Consider the following 19,571-nt stretch of genomic DNA (forward strand, 5'->3'; position numbering starts at 1 on the left):
ATGGATATGTCGTTCCCAATGTTCTCCCTTCCAAAATCCAACACGCTATTTCGTCAGTAAAGAAATGAACAGCACCCGGCCCAGACAAGGTCAGACCTGAACACCTGAAGAACCTGCTGTCAGTACTCATCAATATGCTGGCTCAGCTCTTCACATGCTACCTGTCTGAATGCAAGGTTCCGTCCCAATAGAAAACCAGCAGGACTGTACTACTGTTCAAGAAGGGAGACATCCATGACATTGGCAACTATCACCCGATCTGCCTATTGTCTGTCATTTACAAGTTGTTCACTCGAGTCATCCTAAATAGGATTGGCAGAACAATAGATGAAGGACAACCATGCGAGCAAGCCAGGTTCCGCAAAGGATTCAGCACCATCTATCATATCCACACAATAACCAAGCTCATTGAGGTTTCTCGGGAGTTCAAGATGCCGCTCTGTCTAATGTTCATTGATTTAAAGAAGGCCTTTGATTCTGTTGAGATGGAAGTGGTCATTGAAGCCCTAGCCAATCAGGACATTCCAGCTCAATACATCAAGATCCTCTGGATCTGTATTACAGATTCACTACCAGGATCTCACCATTCTACAAAGAAGTAATCATTGATGTCAAGAGAGGGGTTCGGCAGGGTGATACCATTTCACCGAAACTCTTCAGTGCCACCCTCGAGAACATCATGCAATGACTGGAATGGGAAGGAATGGGAGTGAAGATAGATGGTCAGCAACTACACCACTTCCACTTTGCTGATGACATTGTTTCAATAACACCAAACATCAGCCAAGAGGCACAAATGCTGGCCGACTTTGACCCTGAGTGTGGAAAGGTCAGACTACAGCTGAATCTTACGAAGACAATGTTTATGAGAAACAGCCTCGTTCCTGACGCCCCATTCGCTCTCAACGGAACGACCATCTCCGAATGCAACAGCTATGTGTACCTAGGTCGAGAAGTCAACATGACAAATGACTTGTCACCCGAGCTGCGCAGGAGGAAGAGAGGGGCTTGGAACACCTGCAAGAGCGTTGAAGAAATAGCTAAGAGGACGAAGAACCTCCGGCTATGGGCACATCTCTTTGATTCCACTGTTCTTCCTGCATTAACATACACCTCAGAGACCTGGGCCCTACGCAAACAGGATGAGAACGCTATTTGGGTCTCCCAAAGAGGAATTGAAAGAGCTATGCTTGGAATATCACGTTTCACTCAAATGAGAGAAAGAATCCGGAATTCCGACCTCTGTCAACGATCAAGAATCAGGGACGCTGTCTCTTTTGCCAAGGTGTCAAAAATCAGATGGGCTGGTCACGTAATGAGATTTAGAGATGACTGCTGGACTAGAGCTGTTACCGACTGGATCCCACGGGACGTCAAAAGACCGTGTGGCCACCCACCTACCAGATGGTCAGACTTCTTCATCAAGATCATGAATGATCGGTTTGAGGCTCTTCGTGTTCCTAGAGCGAACAGATGCCATTGAGCTACACTAGCACACGACAGGGACAAATGGAGACTTTACTAGCGCCCGCTCGAGCAAATCGACCATTAACGGGAACTCAAGTGATCAATTCAAGTGAAAGAGCTGAATTCCCTAGGCCCTTTGAATTTAGCCCCACCTACAATAGAAACAAAACATGCCCAACACTATGCCTCTCTCTTAAAATAAGGGTTTCCTTCCCATTTGTTCCTTTACAAATCTTGATCTTACTTTTTCCCCAAAGAATTTTTGTTTAGCAAGTTGCTCAAATCACACGTTCTAGGACACACTACAAGTATTCTGGCCTCCATACCGGAATGACTGCTGTTTCCCCTAGCCTGGGGTCTCCTCCCCACTCTCTTTGTTTATCTAAATCACATCCAGCTTTCAAGATTCATCTTGAATAGCTCTTCTTCAGAAAAATTTCTCCAACCTCCAGCCTAGTTGAAAGGATTTTTTTTGAAACTTTTAGGCGCCATTTTTGCTGCCAAGAGGGAAACAGATTCATTGAGGGGCAGTAAGTAATAATTTAGTGGTGTATGTCACATAATGCATGGTAAAATTATTTTCTGTAAGTAATTCTCTAACTCAAAATCTTAGGGAGAAGAGTGACTATGTGGTTAAGTCCTGCATTTCAGTAGGCTTAGATTCATTCTTTTTTCCTCCATGAAGAGTAGAAAAGAACAAAATTCATTTCAAAGGATGAATTTATTGGCTTTTAGAGTCATATCGGCTATGCTTTGGGACTATTTCTAGCTCTGTGCTCAGAAGTGACCCCTGGGGATTGAACCAGGCTTGGTCTCATGCAAGGCAAGTGCCTTAATTCCCATGCCTTCTCTCCAGCTCATGAAGAATGAACTCAAAATACCTTCTCATGAAGAATGAACTCAAAATACCTTCTCATTAATGCTTTTCTTTGGATTTTTCTTTAATTTTTAGATAACCTTAGTTCTCCAAACTAATGAAGACACATTTGAGAGGCAAGTTATTTTGGTTTTGGAGGATTCAATGATGAAGTCAACCATAACCAAAATAATATTGCTTCAGACAGCAAGGAAACATGACTAGCCTTGATGCATGCAAAGTTACTTTGATTTCTTATTGAACTGGTTATAAGACCTTGATTTCTGGCCTAGCTTTTCAAACTGCAGAGTTGTTCAAAACAAGATGATGAATTTTCAGAAAAACTAGGTGTGATCCAGGGGCCTCTGACTCTACTATAATAGGAAATGAGTAGAAGTTCTGGTTTTCTTCACAATCCCTTGGGCTGAAAGTTCCATCAGGACAAAGCACATCAGAGGGGTTTCAGACAGGGCTTTCCAAAACAGAGTAACTTCTAAAGTTATAAACATGCTAGCTGTTTTGGAAAATGTGAGAATATCTGGTCATCATCAGTTTTCAATTGTTAAAGTTTTACAAGTGAGATTAAAAGGAAGTACTAGGGTAACAGTTTTCTCAGATCAAAAATAACAAAGAAAATTATCTCAAATTTGTTACTCTGCATGACATAAATAGAACATGTTTGCTCTTCTATACAAATTCTTTTTCACTCTCATTTTCTTCTAAAGAATAGCCTGGATCTTCTTTGATAGCTACAAATCTGTTTTTTTTAAGCAATAAAAATAAATGGGGGAGAGAAAGAGAAGAGAGTCTGAATGTTTATTTTAAAGCAGGTGCCTTGATAGTTGGAATGTTTCCTGCTCACTCCAGGTCCACATCTCATAGCAAGAGGAAGATTTCACCCTAACCAACCCCAAGGGTCATCAGACAGCTGTGAATCTATTGAGTGAGGAGAAAGATGGAGCAGGTGAACTCACTTCTTATTGGCAAGTAGGCCTCCTGCAAACTCCTATCTTCCAGTTCCTGTCTCCCTGCCTGCCCATCCAACCTGAATCTCTACAATTGTTTGATGTGACTGTTTGATAATTGACGTTGGCTTTTTTGGTTTGTTTTTGGGTTACACCTGGCAGTGCTCAGGGTCTGTGCTCAGGGATCAGTCCTGGCTGATATGGGGTACCATATGTGATGCTGGGGAGAGAACCAGGGTTAAAAATGTTCAACAAGTCAAGTGCCTTATCTCTGCAATATCTCTCTGGCCCAGACCTTGTCTATTACGCACTTCAAAATTTTTCCTACCTACTGAATATCTGCTCTGTGAATTATTTTGCCTCAGACAGCCATTTGCATTTTTCTAGGATGATCTATGTTTGTTTCTGCCTTTCTCATTTTCTTATTAGGTTTTCCTTTAGGTTCTTCGTTTACTTCTGCTCATGTTTGTTGCATTTCTCCATTTGTAATCATCTGCGAATTTCATTTGCGAGCCCTTCCACACTCCCTACGGTAGTTTATAAAGACAGATGTGAGTGGGAAGGGAGGAAAGGCCAGGTTCCCAACCCACCCTGGAGACCACCCTCCTTGGCCAGTCCGGTGCCCTGAAGGCTGTTTATCTCCACCATGCACATTTTTCCATCCACATGACAGGATGGGAAGCCAAGATTATTTGCCTTCATTTATGCCATGTCTCGAGACCCTTTAATTACTGCCAAACCCCAAAATTTATGGATGGAACATCTGTTCCTGTTAGTTTTTGTGTTGGGGTTACATACAAAAGAAAAGGGGCTGTCCACCTCAAGAGCCATGTGGGAAGTTGTCAATTTGCTAAGTGAAATGGAAACAGTCCTTTCCCTGTCTACCCTATGGGAAAGTTAAGTTTCCCTCTATATTTCCAAATTGGCCTGTGAATTCTGTTCACTGTTCTTTGTATTGTTGCACATGACAAGCAATATCCACTTTGAGAGAGTCAGTAGGGAACAAAAGCCATTTGGTTCTTCCAAAAATGACTTGTAAATTGAGCTTGCAATGTTTTTCTCTGTCACCAAATCCCTGAATTCTCTGTAAATTGACTTATGCTGATTAAGGCATGACTTTGCCAACTGGCAAAGACTACTTTCATGCAGGTCTTGGAAAGCAGAGGGGAGATGGAAGTAATGATGCTCAGAGAAAAGAGGCAAATCAGATTGTGAAATGGTGTTTTAGCATATGAGGAACCCTAGAGAGTTCTTTACCTAAAAAAGGTTTGAACAATAACTAGATCTGTGGGCTTGGCCAATTGCTTAAACTGCCTGAACCAATTTTCTCAATCTTAGGATGAGATATTGGAACTAGATAGGATAAATGCATTCCTTGTTGAAGATCTATAATTCTCTGAAGAGTTGCACAGAGCACAGTACAGAATGTGTGTGTGTCCTTCCCAGCAGGCAGTCTCTCTGCCAAGAATTGAGTAGACTTAGGACTCAGGTTTCTTAAGAAGTATAGGGTTTTATTAAAATAATTATTTTTAATATGTCACTTAAAAATTAAATAACAAGGAAGATAGACTCAAAGTCAGCCTTTGTTCCAAACTGTGCATCATATAGAGTTAGTCTCTGTCGTTCACACATCGGTGTTTTAAAGAACTTGCTCACATATTCTTTCCCTGGTAGAAAGAACAGGCTTGGGGGTCTTCAATGATCCTTTCTTAAGTAACTCATTCAGGTGCTTATTTGTGACACAAAATGTTACCTCCCAAAGGTACTTTAATTAATAAAAATATTGAAAAAAAGGACTCGTTGGAATACCATTTTATCTATTCTTTGATATATGAACACCTACCTCTTAAATGCAGGCTCAGTAATAAAATTTAGGACCCAAAGACTAACGAAACATAGTCCCAACTTCTTGAAGAAATTACTTTAATAGGGGATTCAAGAAAGTGAATAGACAACTGCAATTTTTATGCAAGACTGGCTTGTAAAAGTTCTTTATGGGATGATTATAGAATATGGCCCAAATGAGAACTTTTTTTTTTGAGTAATGGTTGTGATATTAACTAACTTGCCGATAAGAATGCAGAAGCCAGGTCCATTATAATCAAACCAGCTGATATCCTTATCCTAAAATGAAAGTGTCATTCTTTTCTCCTATGTTAGCCTATATAGCTATAAACTTTCCTCTTGGCACTGTACTGCCTTTGCTGTATTCCACATGTTCTGATTGCTCATGTCTTCAATCTTATTTATTTCCATTAATTAAAAAATTTTTCTCTTTGACTTCCTTTATTGATCCACTAGTCATTCAGTAGTATGTTAGTTACATTTGAGTTTTTCCAAAGCTTTAATTTTAGGTTTAATTACTACTTTTATACTATTGGATCTCAAAAGACAGATGATACAATTCAGTCTTCATGAATATACTGACATTTATTTCACATCCAACATGTGTTATATCTTGGAGAATGTTCCATGTGAACTTGAAAGGAATGTGTTTTCAGCAGGGTTAAGATCTATTTGTTTGTTAAGCTTGTTGTGTCTGTTGCATTTCTGATTTAAAACAATTCTCATTGATTTTTCTAGTTGATTGTACATTGGTAAGAGTGGGGTGTTAAAAGTCCTCACCATTATAGTGTTGGTGCAGATCTGTCTTCAGGCCTGTTATAGTTATTTTATATATTGTGATGCTTCTTCATTTGGAACATAAATGTTAATGAGCATTAATTTTCTTGATGGATTTATTTCTTATTGTAAAATCTGTTTCTATCTCTTGTTACATTTTTTTTTTAGCTTGAAGACTGTTTCATGCGATAAATGTGATTGTTACTATCTTTTTCAGGTTACCATTTGCATGCATGCTCCATTTCCAATCTTTTTCTTTGAGCCTGTCATTTATCTTTAGAGCTAAGAGAATCTCCTGTAGATAGCAGAGTACTGAATTTTGTTTCCTGATCCGTCTCTGCCTTTCGATTGGCAAATCCAGGACACTGAATTGGTTAAATTACTGATATAAAATAAATTATTGACCTTTAAAAATGTAGATTGTTGGTGTTATTGCAGCATATATCTCATTTTATGATTCTCTTATCTTCCAAAGATGTACTTTGGCTTGTCTTTTGTATAGCAGTTGGCTTCCATTTGTCTCTGTGCTTCTTCCCTCGGTATTTTAGGTTTCCATAAGATTTATATCTAAAGTCCCAGTGTAAAGCTCATTTAAATAGAAGGCAAAGAAAGTTTTATTTAATATTAAGACTATTCATTATTGCTTTCATCATTTTCCATGTTTTATGTTTTTAAGTCCTTTAAGTAATATCTTGCTACTTTCAAGGATGGATTCTTTTTACTGTTTAGTTTTCCTTGGAGGGTCAGTTTAATGGTGATGAAATCCTTCATAACTGATTGATAACCTAGCTGAGTATGCTTGTTGGTAGTAAAATTCATTTTAGTTTTATTTAGAAGTTCATATTTGATTTAAATATATTTTTATATATTATTACTGTGTCTGGCATACATACCGAATACTCTCGGTAGCTTGCCGGGCTCTCCGAGAGGGGCGGAGGAATCGAACTTGGGTCGGCCGTGTTGGCCGCTTGTAAGGCGAACACCCTACTGCTGTGCTATCGCTCCAGCCCTTTATATATTATTAAATTCTCTTCTTGTAGAATTTCTGTCAAGAAATCAGTTAATCATTTTATGTGACTTCCCTTTTTGTGATGCTTTTCTCTTGCTGCTTTTAGGATTCTCTTCTGTCTTAAATTTTTGTCTTTTCAATCCTGGACTTGGTCTGTATGGATTTATTTTGTTTAGGTCATTTTGAGCTTTCTAGTTCAAGTGGAATTCCCTTTTCAGGTTGGGGAAGTACTTGTATATTATTATTTCAAATAAGAATTTTGTGTCCTCTGGAATCTTTATTCTGTGGATGTTGTTTCTCTTGGTGATATTTCCAGTAGCTCCTATATTATCTTCATTTCTTCTTTTTGCTTGTCCCTCTCCCCCCCTTTTTTGGTGGGGGGAGATTTATACCACTTTGAGTTCACACAGAGACAAATTTTGGAATCTTCCACAGTGCAATTGAGCCACTATTGTATTCTTACAACTAGTGAATTATTTAGCTCAAAGATCTATGTGTGGAATTCTCTCAAACGTTCCCTGATAGTTTTTCTGTGTCTCCTGTAATTCATCTCCTCAGTTCAGTGAACACCATTAGTAGTATTGCTTCTTTGGATAGTTTTCATAACTCTGTTTTATCAGAAGTTTTTTCTAGGTGACTGTCTTAATTTATCAGTGTGGGTAAGTCTCTCTGTCACCCCATTATGTATAGTTCTCCATGAAGTCCTATGAAGGCAGGGCTTGGGGATTTTGCTTGAGTGGAAATGGATTCTGATCAGAGAATTTATAGTCATGAATTCTGATGAGGGGAGTTATAGTTATGAGTCTGATCCCAGCTGTGGCTCAAAGTTTGATCAGGTTTATGCAGCAAATAGGAGTTTGTGGTTACCACTGCCCCGTATTTACTATAGTACTGTAGTTGTATGGGTCTGGGGGACGGGTAATCAGAGTCTTCACAATTGCAAGTGTCTGGTCCCAGCTGTGGTACCCACTGAGTTTCAGAAGGCCTGCTTGTGGCTGCGAAATTCATAGCTGTGAGTGTCTGGGTCCAGCTATGATGCCAAGTTTGAGCAGACCTGGGTGGCAACCAGGAATTTGTGGTCGAAAGTACCTGGAACCAGCTGGAGCAGTGAGGTTGAGTGGGCCTCAGAGTGAATGGAGGGGAGGGGGATTTACAGCCGGGAGTGTCTGGCAGTTGTTAATGTGCCAGGTTGTCAGACAGACCTCGGCAGCTGCCGAGGAAATCATGCTGAGGAGAATATGAAAGGAGGCCGAGTTTCAGCTCAAGCTGCCAGTGAGGGCACATTCAGTGACTGGCAGGGAACAGAGTCTAGTTGTCCCTGGGCCAGCAAAGGATCCCAGCAGGTAGTGGGGCTCCCTTTCAGGTCTGTTATGCTTTGGAAGGATTATGAGGTGCTTGATTGCTATATAGATATGGCTTGTTTGTTTGCAGCCAAGTGAGGACTTGGAGGGGGGGAGCTTATTTGTCTGCCAGGAATAATTAATTATTCTTGGTAGTAGTCTCTCTGCCTCCAGCTACCTCTGCTAGTTTTTAGAGGTAGGAGAGGAGGTTGCTTCAGGAACATGCCATCAGGCTCTAATAGTAGAAGTATGGGTTCTTCTAGGGGGCTCTACCTGTTGCTATAGGAAAGGTTTTAAGAGGTTATCTAAATAATGCCTTCCAACAACTCTGACTCCTCTTACTACCACATAGTTTCTTACATCCCATTTCAGTGTCTTAAGTATAGGATTATGGGTTGAGACCCTATGCTCCCCAGGGAGTTTCACAACCTAAGAAATCTCTCTATGACTGCATCTTGTTGCCTGATGGTGGGATTTCTTGCTTGTGGAGGAAGTCTGTATCCAAGCTGTTTGAATGCTGTCCTTTGTCTCTTGCTATGAAAGCTTGTGTGTTGGAATTTCAGGCCAGTTACTCTCTAAACCATTCCAAGTTTTGGTATAGATCTGATGTGATCATAAAAAGGACGCAGATGTAGGCTCTCCCTACTTGGTTATTTGACATTCCTACCCCCACTTGATAATTTTAATTCCTAAATAAAAAATTCAAGTGTAAAGACAGGAAAATCAGGAAGAATATAAGACAACGAACTTGCGAGTTAGGAATCAATATATGGGATCTGGACAGATAGTATAGGGCTTAAGGTGCTTGCCTTACATGCAGTGACCATGGTTCAATCCCATATGGTCCCCTGAATACCAGTAGAAGTGATTCCTGTGCACAGTCAGGTGTATGTAACCCCTGAGCACTGACAGTGTAGCAAAGAATCCAAATATAACACATCAATATAATTATAGTACCAACAAATTACATTATAATTTCAGAGCAAATTAGAAAGCATAAATTTAGAAACATATTGTGTGCAACAACAACAAATTATAAGATAAATAGGAATATATTAACAAAGGGCAGAACTATTGGATATTATTAAGTTTTAATTTGTTTATAGGGAAGTTTGGGCCACATCTGGCAGTACTTAAGGATTACTCCTGGTTCTGTGCGCAGAGATAATTTCTGACAGGACTCAGGGGAGCCTCTGGGGTGCCATGGATCAAACTCAGGTTGGCAGTGTGCAAGGTAAGCACTGTGTTTCTGTACTATTTTTCCGGCTCCTACAATGTTATTTTAAATACAATTTTACAACCCATCCAAAAAACCTGAAAGGGATGTCCTAAAACCAATTCTCTCTTTTTCAGTTCTCTCTCTCTCCTTCTCTTTCTCTCTCTCTCTCTCTCTCTCTCTCTCTCTCTCTCTGGGGTGTGTTTGTTGTGTGTGTGTGTGTGTGTGTGTGTGTGTGCGTGTGTGTGTGTGTGTGTGGACTTTCCTATATTGACAAGAAATTTGGTACAGCAGAGTGTTTGAAAATTCAGCCTAATCAGTTCAATTCTGTCACTGCCCAAATATCCAAAGATAGCATTAAATTACACAAGTCAAAGGCCTAGTATCTCGAGTACCCTCATTTGATGTCAGTCACAAGCCCAGAATGTTTCCTATATTTCTGAAAAACCTACTACAGCTTGGAGGTTCCCACATCCAATTTCACAGACTTCAGGTGCCAATTAAAAGCCTATGTCTTTATCGGTGCTTCTCTATCAATCAGAGGTTTCCAGGTCACCTACCTCAGGTTTGATTAAATTGCTAGTGTCTCATGATAGTGGAGCAACCTGTTCACTCACTAGATCCTTATAAATATTACAACTCAGGAATAGTCAGATGGGAGAGATGCATAGAGCAGGGCATAGTCAAAGGGCTCAGAGCTCCTGTGATCTCTCTAGGCATATTCCTCTCTCCAAATCTCTACAAGTTCACTAACCAGAAGCTTTCAGAAATTCTTCATTTTTGAGGATTAAGGTTGCATTATTTAGACATGATTAATTGGTCATGGGCAACTGAATTCAATATCCAGGCTCTTTTCCCTCTCTAGAAAATATTCAAAATTAAAGTACATTCTCAGCATTTTGAGCAAGTAGAACCATGAATAAATAAGAGCAGAGAAAAACTGTTTTTGAACACGAGATGTGCTGTATAATGAAGCTCTTGCAGCCTCTTTCCAGGATTTTTTCATATTAATTGATGCTACTATAGTCTAGGTGCTTTGATGACTTGGTTACAATATTTCTCAGTGTCTCTTAATTATCAGAATGATGGATTTATACAAAACATAAACAATGAGGAAATACACGTAGCTAAATTTTTCTTTAGGACTCTATAAAATATTTATTTTACATTGAAAGACCTTTTTAGAATTAAATCATGAACACTAGAAGTGCTGATTATTGTACTACAATATTTCAAAAGTTAACAATTCCTCAACCATTCCCTCAAAACTCCAGTTTTCTCAATATTTGAGTTAGTTGTTCTATCTTCTTATTTGAAAAGTCTTGGTGATGGTTTCTTGTTTTCTTTTATTTGAATTTAGTGCCATGAAAATCTCCAAATTAGACTAGTTAGGAGGAATCTGGGAGAAAGTCCCATTTGAAAAATTTTTCTAAGATTATGTACTTATTCTATTGATTGAAGAATTAGTTAATAAAATATTTTGGGAGGAAAATTCAGCAGTTCCAATAAAAATTAAATATATATGACATGTAACCAAAGACTTCTATTTCTAGAAATCTAACCTTTTCATCTATGCACAAAACTCTACGGCGAAAGCAGGCCATGCTTTTGTAATGAAAATTCTGAACATAAGATCTTTTAAAATATGCTCAAGTGTACAGAGGTAATAATTCGAAACTAGACCATTGTGCGTTAATATGAGACTAAATGAATATATTATGTCACATCTATTGTATGTTAGTCATGGTAGTTAAAAATAAATGAGGTGCAGATTATTGTAACTTGGATGAAATTGAAGGGTATCAGGTTAAGTGAAGTAAGTTAGAGGGAGACAACAAATTCTGGATGATGTCACTCATCTTTGGTACATATAAAAATAAAAAAGTATCAGATGATGGAGTTAATATAAAATGATGACAAAATCTTGGCCTTTGGTTACAAAACTGAGATTACCAAGAAATTGGGGGATGGGAGAAGGAAGTAGTGGACCAGAAACGACAAAAGGGCAGTAGTGGGGATTCTTGGGCACTTAGCTGTGGTGAAAGTGTAGGAACTTTGTATATCAAAACAACAAATGTTGATACCATTATGACTGTGTTATTGAATCTACAATAAACTATTTTATTTTTATTTATATATTTATTTAAAATGATATTTTATTGTTGGTGCTGGGCTGGAGTGATAGCACAGCAGATAGGGCATTTGCCTTGCAAGCGGCCAACATGGCCGACCTGAGTTCGATTCCTCTGCCCCTCTTGGAGAGCCCAGCAAGCTACCAAGAGTATCTCGCCCACACGGCAAAGCCTGGCAAGCTCCGCATGACGTATGGCAAAAACAGTAACAATTATCACAATAGAGAGATTACTGGACCCGCTCGAGCAAATCGATGAACAACGGGAGGACAGTGACAGTGATTGTTAGTGCTATGGTTTACAAAACTGTTAATAGTAGGGTCTCATGCTTTCCTGCACCACACCTTCCATCAGAGGGTCCGCTTTACTCCACCACTGTTCTGGTGTTCCCTCTCTTCCATTAAATCTCCCTTCCCCCATTATAAACTGCCATTACAAGCTTCCTACAGATCTACCTTTTATGTGAGATATAAAGAAACATAGTATGGAAATAAAAAGTGCCCAAAGGAAACAGAAACTGAGAGTTGGTCATATATATAACAATTAAAAAAAATAAACACCACATCCCACCTCCACTGTCTCAGCTAGCCGAACTCCATATCTCAGATCCACTGCTTGCTTTTCCAACCTTCCAGGACCAATTCCATTCATCACGTCTCACACAGACACACTTACCCCCTGTCATGGGTAAAGACCAGCCAGGAAGGAAAAGAACAATACCCAGCCTAATTCCTCAGATTCTAAGGAGCTCACTACAAAGATTCACCCCTCGCACAACAAACACATTGGAGAAACTGCATAGAAGTTCACTAAGTTCAATGATTTATCATAATGTTACAGAAGACTCTACCATATTGGTCAGCTATGTAAACATTTAGAGATATTACCTAAGTGACACTATGTTGGGGATGTTTAATGAGTTCAAAGAACAGGTAGTCAAAAAACACAACAATGTATGAGAGCTGAAATGAGAGTCCTATAATCATAAGTGACATCGAAACAGAGTATGGTAGGTGAGACTGAAAAAAAAACCCCAAAAAACACCTCAATAGAAGGTCTGAGTGGCAGAGTATAAGGTCTGAGTGGCAAGGTATAACAACTAAGGATAAGACTGAGGAGCTCCAAGATGAGATGCATAAAACCTCTAAAAGACAACGAAGATGGAAAAAAGCCTGAAAAGAAACAAACAGCACACTAGAGAACTATATAATGAACTCAAGAATAACATTATAAGACTCAATATAAGTGATAGTACAGCGAGTAGAGCACTTGCCTTGCCTGTGTCCAAGTAGGGTTTGATCCCCAGCACCACATTTGATCTCCAGCCTGCCAGGAGTAATTCCTGAACACAGAGCCAAGAGTAAGCCCCAAGCATCACGGAGTGTGGTCCCCAAACAAACTAACAAACAAAAGACTCAACATAATTCAGTTTCCCTGAGAATAGGAAGGCAAATTTAATGAAGAACAATTAGTTGAAGAAATCACGGATAATAATTTCCCAGAGTTGAGGAATTCAGGCACACTAGAGATTCAAGAGGTACCAAGGTTCCAAGTGAGAAAAGATCCAAATTGAAAAATTCCACGACACATTATAATTAGAATGACAAAAGCCAAAACCAGAGACAGAAAATAGTAAGATCATAAAATGAATTCACAAAGGAAATTCCATAAAATTCACTGTAAACTGATTAAATGAGCCAGAAGAGAATGGTGGGATATAGTAACAAACAGAAAAACTCAATAAAATGAACAGATGAACCAATTATGCAAGCATTAAATGAGTTTTTTTTTTTAAAGACAAGACAAACTTCTCAGCAGTTTGCCATTGAGTGTGGCACTCATAGTGCTTGTACTTGCCCTCTACTAGAGTAAGGTCTGTTTGTTATTTATTTAAAGTTTTTATACTTTTTGATAATGAATTAATGTTTCATTTATATGGAATGTTTTATGTCTATTAACTTGGTTACGGTCACGGTCCTCCTGTTGTTCATCGATTTGCTCGAGCGGGTCCAGTAACGTCTCCATTGGAAACTTTGTTGTTACTGTGTTTGGCATATCAGTACGTCATGGGTAGCTTTCCAGGCTCTGCCGTGTGGGTGAGATACTCTCGGTAGCTTGCCGGGATCTCCGAGAGGGGCGGAGGAATCGAACTCGGGTCGGCCATGTTGGCTGCTTGTAAGGCAAATGCCCTACCCACTGTGCTATCACTCCACTCTGGCCCCTATTAACTTGATTATTTTTATATCCAATGGACCTCCTAAGCCCCACTTGGGAGTCACCCTTTCTCCCTGCCCATGAGTCAATATATATTTTAGGTGCTAATAAATGATAGTATGAAATTATATTGATACAGAATGGGGTGTAGATGGATGAGAAAAGGGGGAAGGAAGGATAAAAGGTAAAGGCCCTCCCGTTGATTGTCGATTTGCTCGAGCGGGCCCAGTAACGTCTCCATTGGAGACTTTGTTGTTACTGTGTCTGGCATATCGAATACTCTCGGTAGCTTGCCGGGCTCTCCGAGAGGGGCGGAGGAATCGAACTTGGGTCGGCCATGTTGGCCGCGTGTAAGGCGAACGCCCTACCCGCTGTGCTATCGCTCCAGCCCAACATTTTATTTTAGAGATTTTTATTTCAAAATTTTAATTACTAATACAGATGCATAAATATTAGCTATAGTATTTTCTTTTTATTTATTTATTTATTTATTTATTTTTTAATAGTGAGGCACCATGAGGTACAGTTGTAGACTTACACATTTTTGTGCTTGGGTTTCGATTATACAATGATCAAACACCCATCCCTCCACCAGTGCGCATTTCCCACCACCTCGGATCCCAGCATCCCCTCCCCCCCCCAGCCACTATCCTACCCTGCCTCTGTGGCAGGGCATTTCCCTCTCTCTCCTTTTGAGTGCCATGGTCAGCAAAAGAGGCATTGAGTGGCAATCATGCTTGGTCGACAGTCTACCCTCAGCATGCTCTTCCATCATGGGCGGATCCTCCCAATACCCTTTATTTGGTGTTCCCTTCTCTTTCTGAGCTCTCCCTTCCCCTAACATGTGTGGTTGTCCTCCGGGTCATTGAGTAAAATTCCTGGTACTAATATCTGCCATACTTGGGTGTTAGTTTCCTATTTTGTTACTTTATGTTCCCCAGATGAATGCAATCTTTCTATGTCTATCCCTTTCTTTCTGAGTCATTTCGCTTAACATGATACTTTCCATGTAGTACCACTTGTATGTAAACTTCATGACTTCGTCTTTCCTAACAGCTACATAGTACTCCATTGTGTAAATGTGCCAGAGTTTCTTCAACCAGTCATCTGTTCTCGGGCACTCAGGTTTTTTCCAGATTCTGGCTATTGTAAAGAGTGCTGCAATAAACAGATAATTGCAGATGTCACTTCGGCTATACTTTTTTGCCTCTCTGGGATATATTCCCAGGAGTGGTATTGCTGGGTCAAATGGGAGCTCAATTTCTAGTTTTTTGAGAATCATCCATACTGTTTTCCAGAAGGGCTGAACCAATCGGCATTCCCACCAACAGTGAAGGAGTGTCCCTTTCTCACCACATTCGCGCCAGCACCGGTTGCTTTTGTTCTTGTGGATATGGGCCAGTCTCTGTGGTGTGAGGTGATACCTCATTGTGGTTTTGATCTGCATCTCCCTGATGATTAATGATGTGGAACATTTTCTCATGTGTCTTTTAGCCATTCGGATTTCTTCTTTGTCAAAGTTTCTATTCATTTCATCTCCCCATTTTTTGATGGGGTTGAATGTTTTCTTTGTGTGGAGTTGAACCAGTATTTTGTATATCCTTGAAATTAACCCCTTATCAGATGTGTAGTTGGCGAATATCCTTTCCCATTCAGTTGACTGTCTTTGTATTTTGGTCACTGTTTCTTTTGAGGTGCAGAAGCTTCTTAGTTTAAGATAGTCCCATTTATCTATCTCTGTTTTCACTTGCTTGGCCAGCGGTGTGACATCTTTGAAGACACTATTAGCTTCTATGTCATGAAGGGTTTTGCCAACATTTTCCTCAATGTATCTTATAGATTCCGGTCTGATGTTGAGGTCTTTAATCCACTTAGATCTTACTTTTGTACATGGAGTTAGGCAGAGATCTGAGCCCATTTTTTTGCATATAGCCGTCCAGTTTTGCCAGCATAATTTGTTAAAGAGGCTTTCCCTGCTCCACTTCACTTTTCTTGCCCCTTATCGAAGATTAGATGCTCATATACTTGGGGGGGGACGTCAGTATATTCAAACCTGTTCCATTGGTCTACAAGCTATAGTATTTTCTAACATAAAGTCAATATATTCTTTTTAGGAAGAACTTATTCAGATTTTCATTTAAATTTAAAAAATTCTTTCCTCACTCTTACTAATTTGTATATTTGTAGGATTTATTTCATGTAATTTTGTAATAGATTATGATATAATTATTTAACTGTTTTTATTTAATAGATATAAAAGAGAAAGATATATAAAGTTTTTGAATTTTTTAAATTCTTTATGCTGATTCTTAGTTTTATGATATTTTAGGAGTTTAGCTTTACTCATATATGTGTGTGTGAATGTGTGTGTGTAGGTGTCACCATCTCCACAATAAAAAAAATTTCTCACATATGTGGGACATAAATAATCATAGTAAGACAACAACAAATGGTCAAAAACATCAAAACTTGAGATTTTGTCTTTAGAACTGAACTTACCTTGGTGATGGGTAGCTTGGAGGTTTCCTTGGGACACTGATGGAGGAAAGCAGACTCTCTTGGTGAAGGATGTGGTTGTTAGAATAGTGTATGCATGAAAAGTATAACAATATTATAAATCATGGTACTTCAGTAAAAATAGAAATGAAAGAAAAGGAATAAAATGAGGTAGCTATATAGAAAAACAATTTAAAATTCTAAGAGCTTAAGTGAGAAAAAGAACGTTATGGAGCAATGCGTATGATACAATCCCACTAATGTTAACAAAAACTCAAATCTCAGTGGCTCAGTAGTAAATAGTACTTGTCCTTTAAGCATGAGGCCAAAAATTAGATCCCTGATCCCGCCCCCCATGCTGAGTGTAGTCTGGTTGGCTCTACTCTTGGGGATGTCCCAGTGCAGCATCAGAATTTTTCAGTGTCCAAAGAGTTGTGGTTCTTGCACACACTTGGTTGTGGTGCTCTAGAGATCACATACCTATACTCTTCAAAAATTTGTCATAGTGATTACACATAGCTGATCTCAGATTTGGTTAAGTCAACAAAATGGTTTCTAAAAGAGAACTCAGATCACATGTGTGAAATTAGAAATGCTTTATTGATATAGTTAGCTTATATCTAACACAGTCAAAGGGAACATGAAATCTAGGATCCCTGGGTAGAGTCATATGGACATAGCACTTATTTGGCAGCAAAGACCAGTTCAGATTAAACTCTTACATGGCAAAAGTCATCCAAAATTGATATAAATTGAACCTAATTATAAAGAATCCTATTTCTTATACATTGAAGAGAGTCACAGCATATGAAGAGTTGGACCTTGGTTCTATCAGATAAGCAGGACAGAAGTTCCAAGAAAAAAGTTCTCTGATGAAAAAAGTTCCTCACATTCTAAGACTGATGGGAGGAAGGCTCTAGGGGACTTTATTTGCTATTAAAAGAAATGTGGGGAGGTCTGAGGCACAAGACCAATACTGAGGGGCCATTTGCAGGTGTGAAAAGTGAAACCTTTTCCAGAGGCTCATTAAATCACACTGCTTCCCTTGGAGAGGGTCTCCACGTGAGCCCCACTTTCCTTTTCCTAGGCCAACAAGCAGAGGGGATAGCTGCAGAGACCTAGCAGAGGCCACCCAGGCTGCAATGGAAGCCTGGGGTTTCTAAGAGAGGCCCCCTTCCCCCTGCCCATAGGATCAGGCACAGGAATTCCATTCTCAGTTTCAGTTGGCGCTGGTTTGAGGGTTTCTCTTTTTGTTGGACTCAGTGCAGATTTAAACAACAGAGGCAATGGAAGCCTGCAATCCTTTACAAACGATCTGAATGGAAACCACAAGGCTTAGAGATTCAAGAGCGTTGGCAGAAGTGCTGCTTTGTTTTTAATTCTAAATTGATCTGGTCAATGCCTTGGTAATGAACAGTGAATGGTACCAGGCATAATGAAATTAGGTTGGTGGGTTGAATTGGGTCTTCTGTGGGACCAGTCCTACTCATATCCTATTCTTTTAAGGTTATTTTGTGGCTTTATTACATGAGTTGGGGCTGCCCACGATCCCTGGCTAGAATGATTTTATTAAAAGAAAAACAAGAACATGCTAGGATGTATTTTTTTCTGATCAACTACATTTGCCAAGCCATATATTTCATGATAAATAAAGTTAACCTAACTGCACTGCCTGGGTTTCCCCGCAGTCATTCACGTTTATATCTTGTAATAAAACCACATTTGACTAATAATTCATTCTTTCATTTTCTCTTTGATTGACTCATTCATTCAATCAAAATTTATTATGATCTGTCATAAGTACGCACTTCCTGGGACACTATGTTTGGAAATTTAATGGAGAATACAAATGCTGCTCTGATAGAGCTACAATAAGACTTGGTTAAGTGCTTTGATGGAAAGAAGCCATCACATATGGGTGGACCATGACAGAGTAGAGGAAAGCAGATTTGACAGAGCCTGGAGTCTGAATTGGAGATTCTTTTCCTTGTGGTCATCAAGGCTGGTGAAAGTTTTGGCACAGTGGAGAGTCCTGGTTGATTTATTATATAGGTGTTTCCTCTACTTGTGTTATAAAAGTGGCACTATCATCAGTACTGTCATTACTATTACCAAGTACAATGTTATTTCCTATGCCTAAATGTGGTATGAGAAATCAAATATTTATAAAACTGCATTGCAATATATATTGAAAATTCTTCTGTGGCAAAGCCAATGGCAGAATTGTGTGTGGCAGTTTGATTTTCAGAGAAAACCATTTCCCTCTCACAACAACCCAGACACCAAATGTGAGCGTTTTCCACATTATTCAGTTCTCCAATTCCTTGGATCTACCAACTGTGTACTCACCATTTTAGTTCTGACATTAACTACCCGGAGTTAGGGTAGATGCAGCTGGTGAGTGGTTCAGATGCCAATCACAAAAGAGTGAGTTCCCTGTATGCTTTGCTACAAACTGGGGGTCATGCAGTTTCTGCCTCAGATTTGATAATTGGCTTTTATAGCTGTCACAGAAACCAATGAGAAGAATTCACTTCTTACCATTTTAAAAAGGCTACAAATAAAGAATCAGATAAAGCAGTAAACAGGGTAAATAAAGTTTGGAGGGCTCCCAACGGGAGGAATTCTTGTTCCTGAAGAGCACAACCCTTCTTCTTTCATATCTGTATATTTGGTCTCTGAATTCTGATATTTAGGATTTTTTATGGAGTCAGAACCTAGCAAAATGGATTAAGCCAATGGCCATTGGTAACTATCTCAATCTTTACTCCCTGTCTGTCCAATCTTTGGGTACAAATCTCAAAGTTTTAATCATCTTAGACTTTGTGTACAGACTTAAAAAAATCAGAGTGACTTCTAGAGGATCTTGGTGAAGGATGAGCACTAGAACCATTCTCTGTACTGGGTCTGGCAGTTTGGACCCAGAAACAGTCTGTTTAGGTCTGGCAGTGCTTCAGGACCATCAAGATTCTAGCCAGGCGTGCTTGGAATTTACTGCAGAGCCTGGCACATGTGAGGCAAGAATGCTAGCACCTGAGCTATTTTCCCGGCCTCTGGACAGAGGCTTCCACTAAACCCTGAGTGCTGTGAACCACTGCCACTATCTGAGACTGATTTCTAGAGGTGGTAAAGCTCTGTGTCACCTTGGTGTCATTTTCCTGGAAAAAAAGAGTTGGGGGGAGACAGGGATAATATGTGCATGAAAATTTGAGACAAAAATAGTGAATGGGCCTGCTGGGTAGGTCATAAACACA

This window comes from Sorex fumeus, unplaced genomic scaffold, assembly GCF_029834395.1.
Source record: "Sorex fumeus unplaced genomic scaffold, SorFum_2.1 ptg000098l, whole genome shotgun sequence".
Lineage (NCBI taxonomy): Eukaryota > Metazoa > Chordata > Mammalia > Eulipotyphla > Soricidae > Sorex > Sorex fumeus.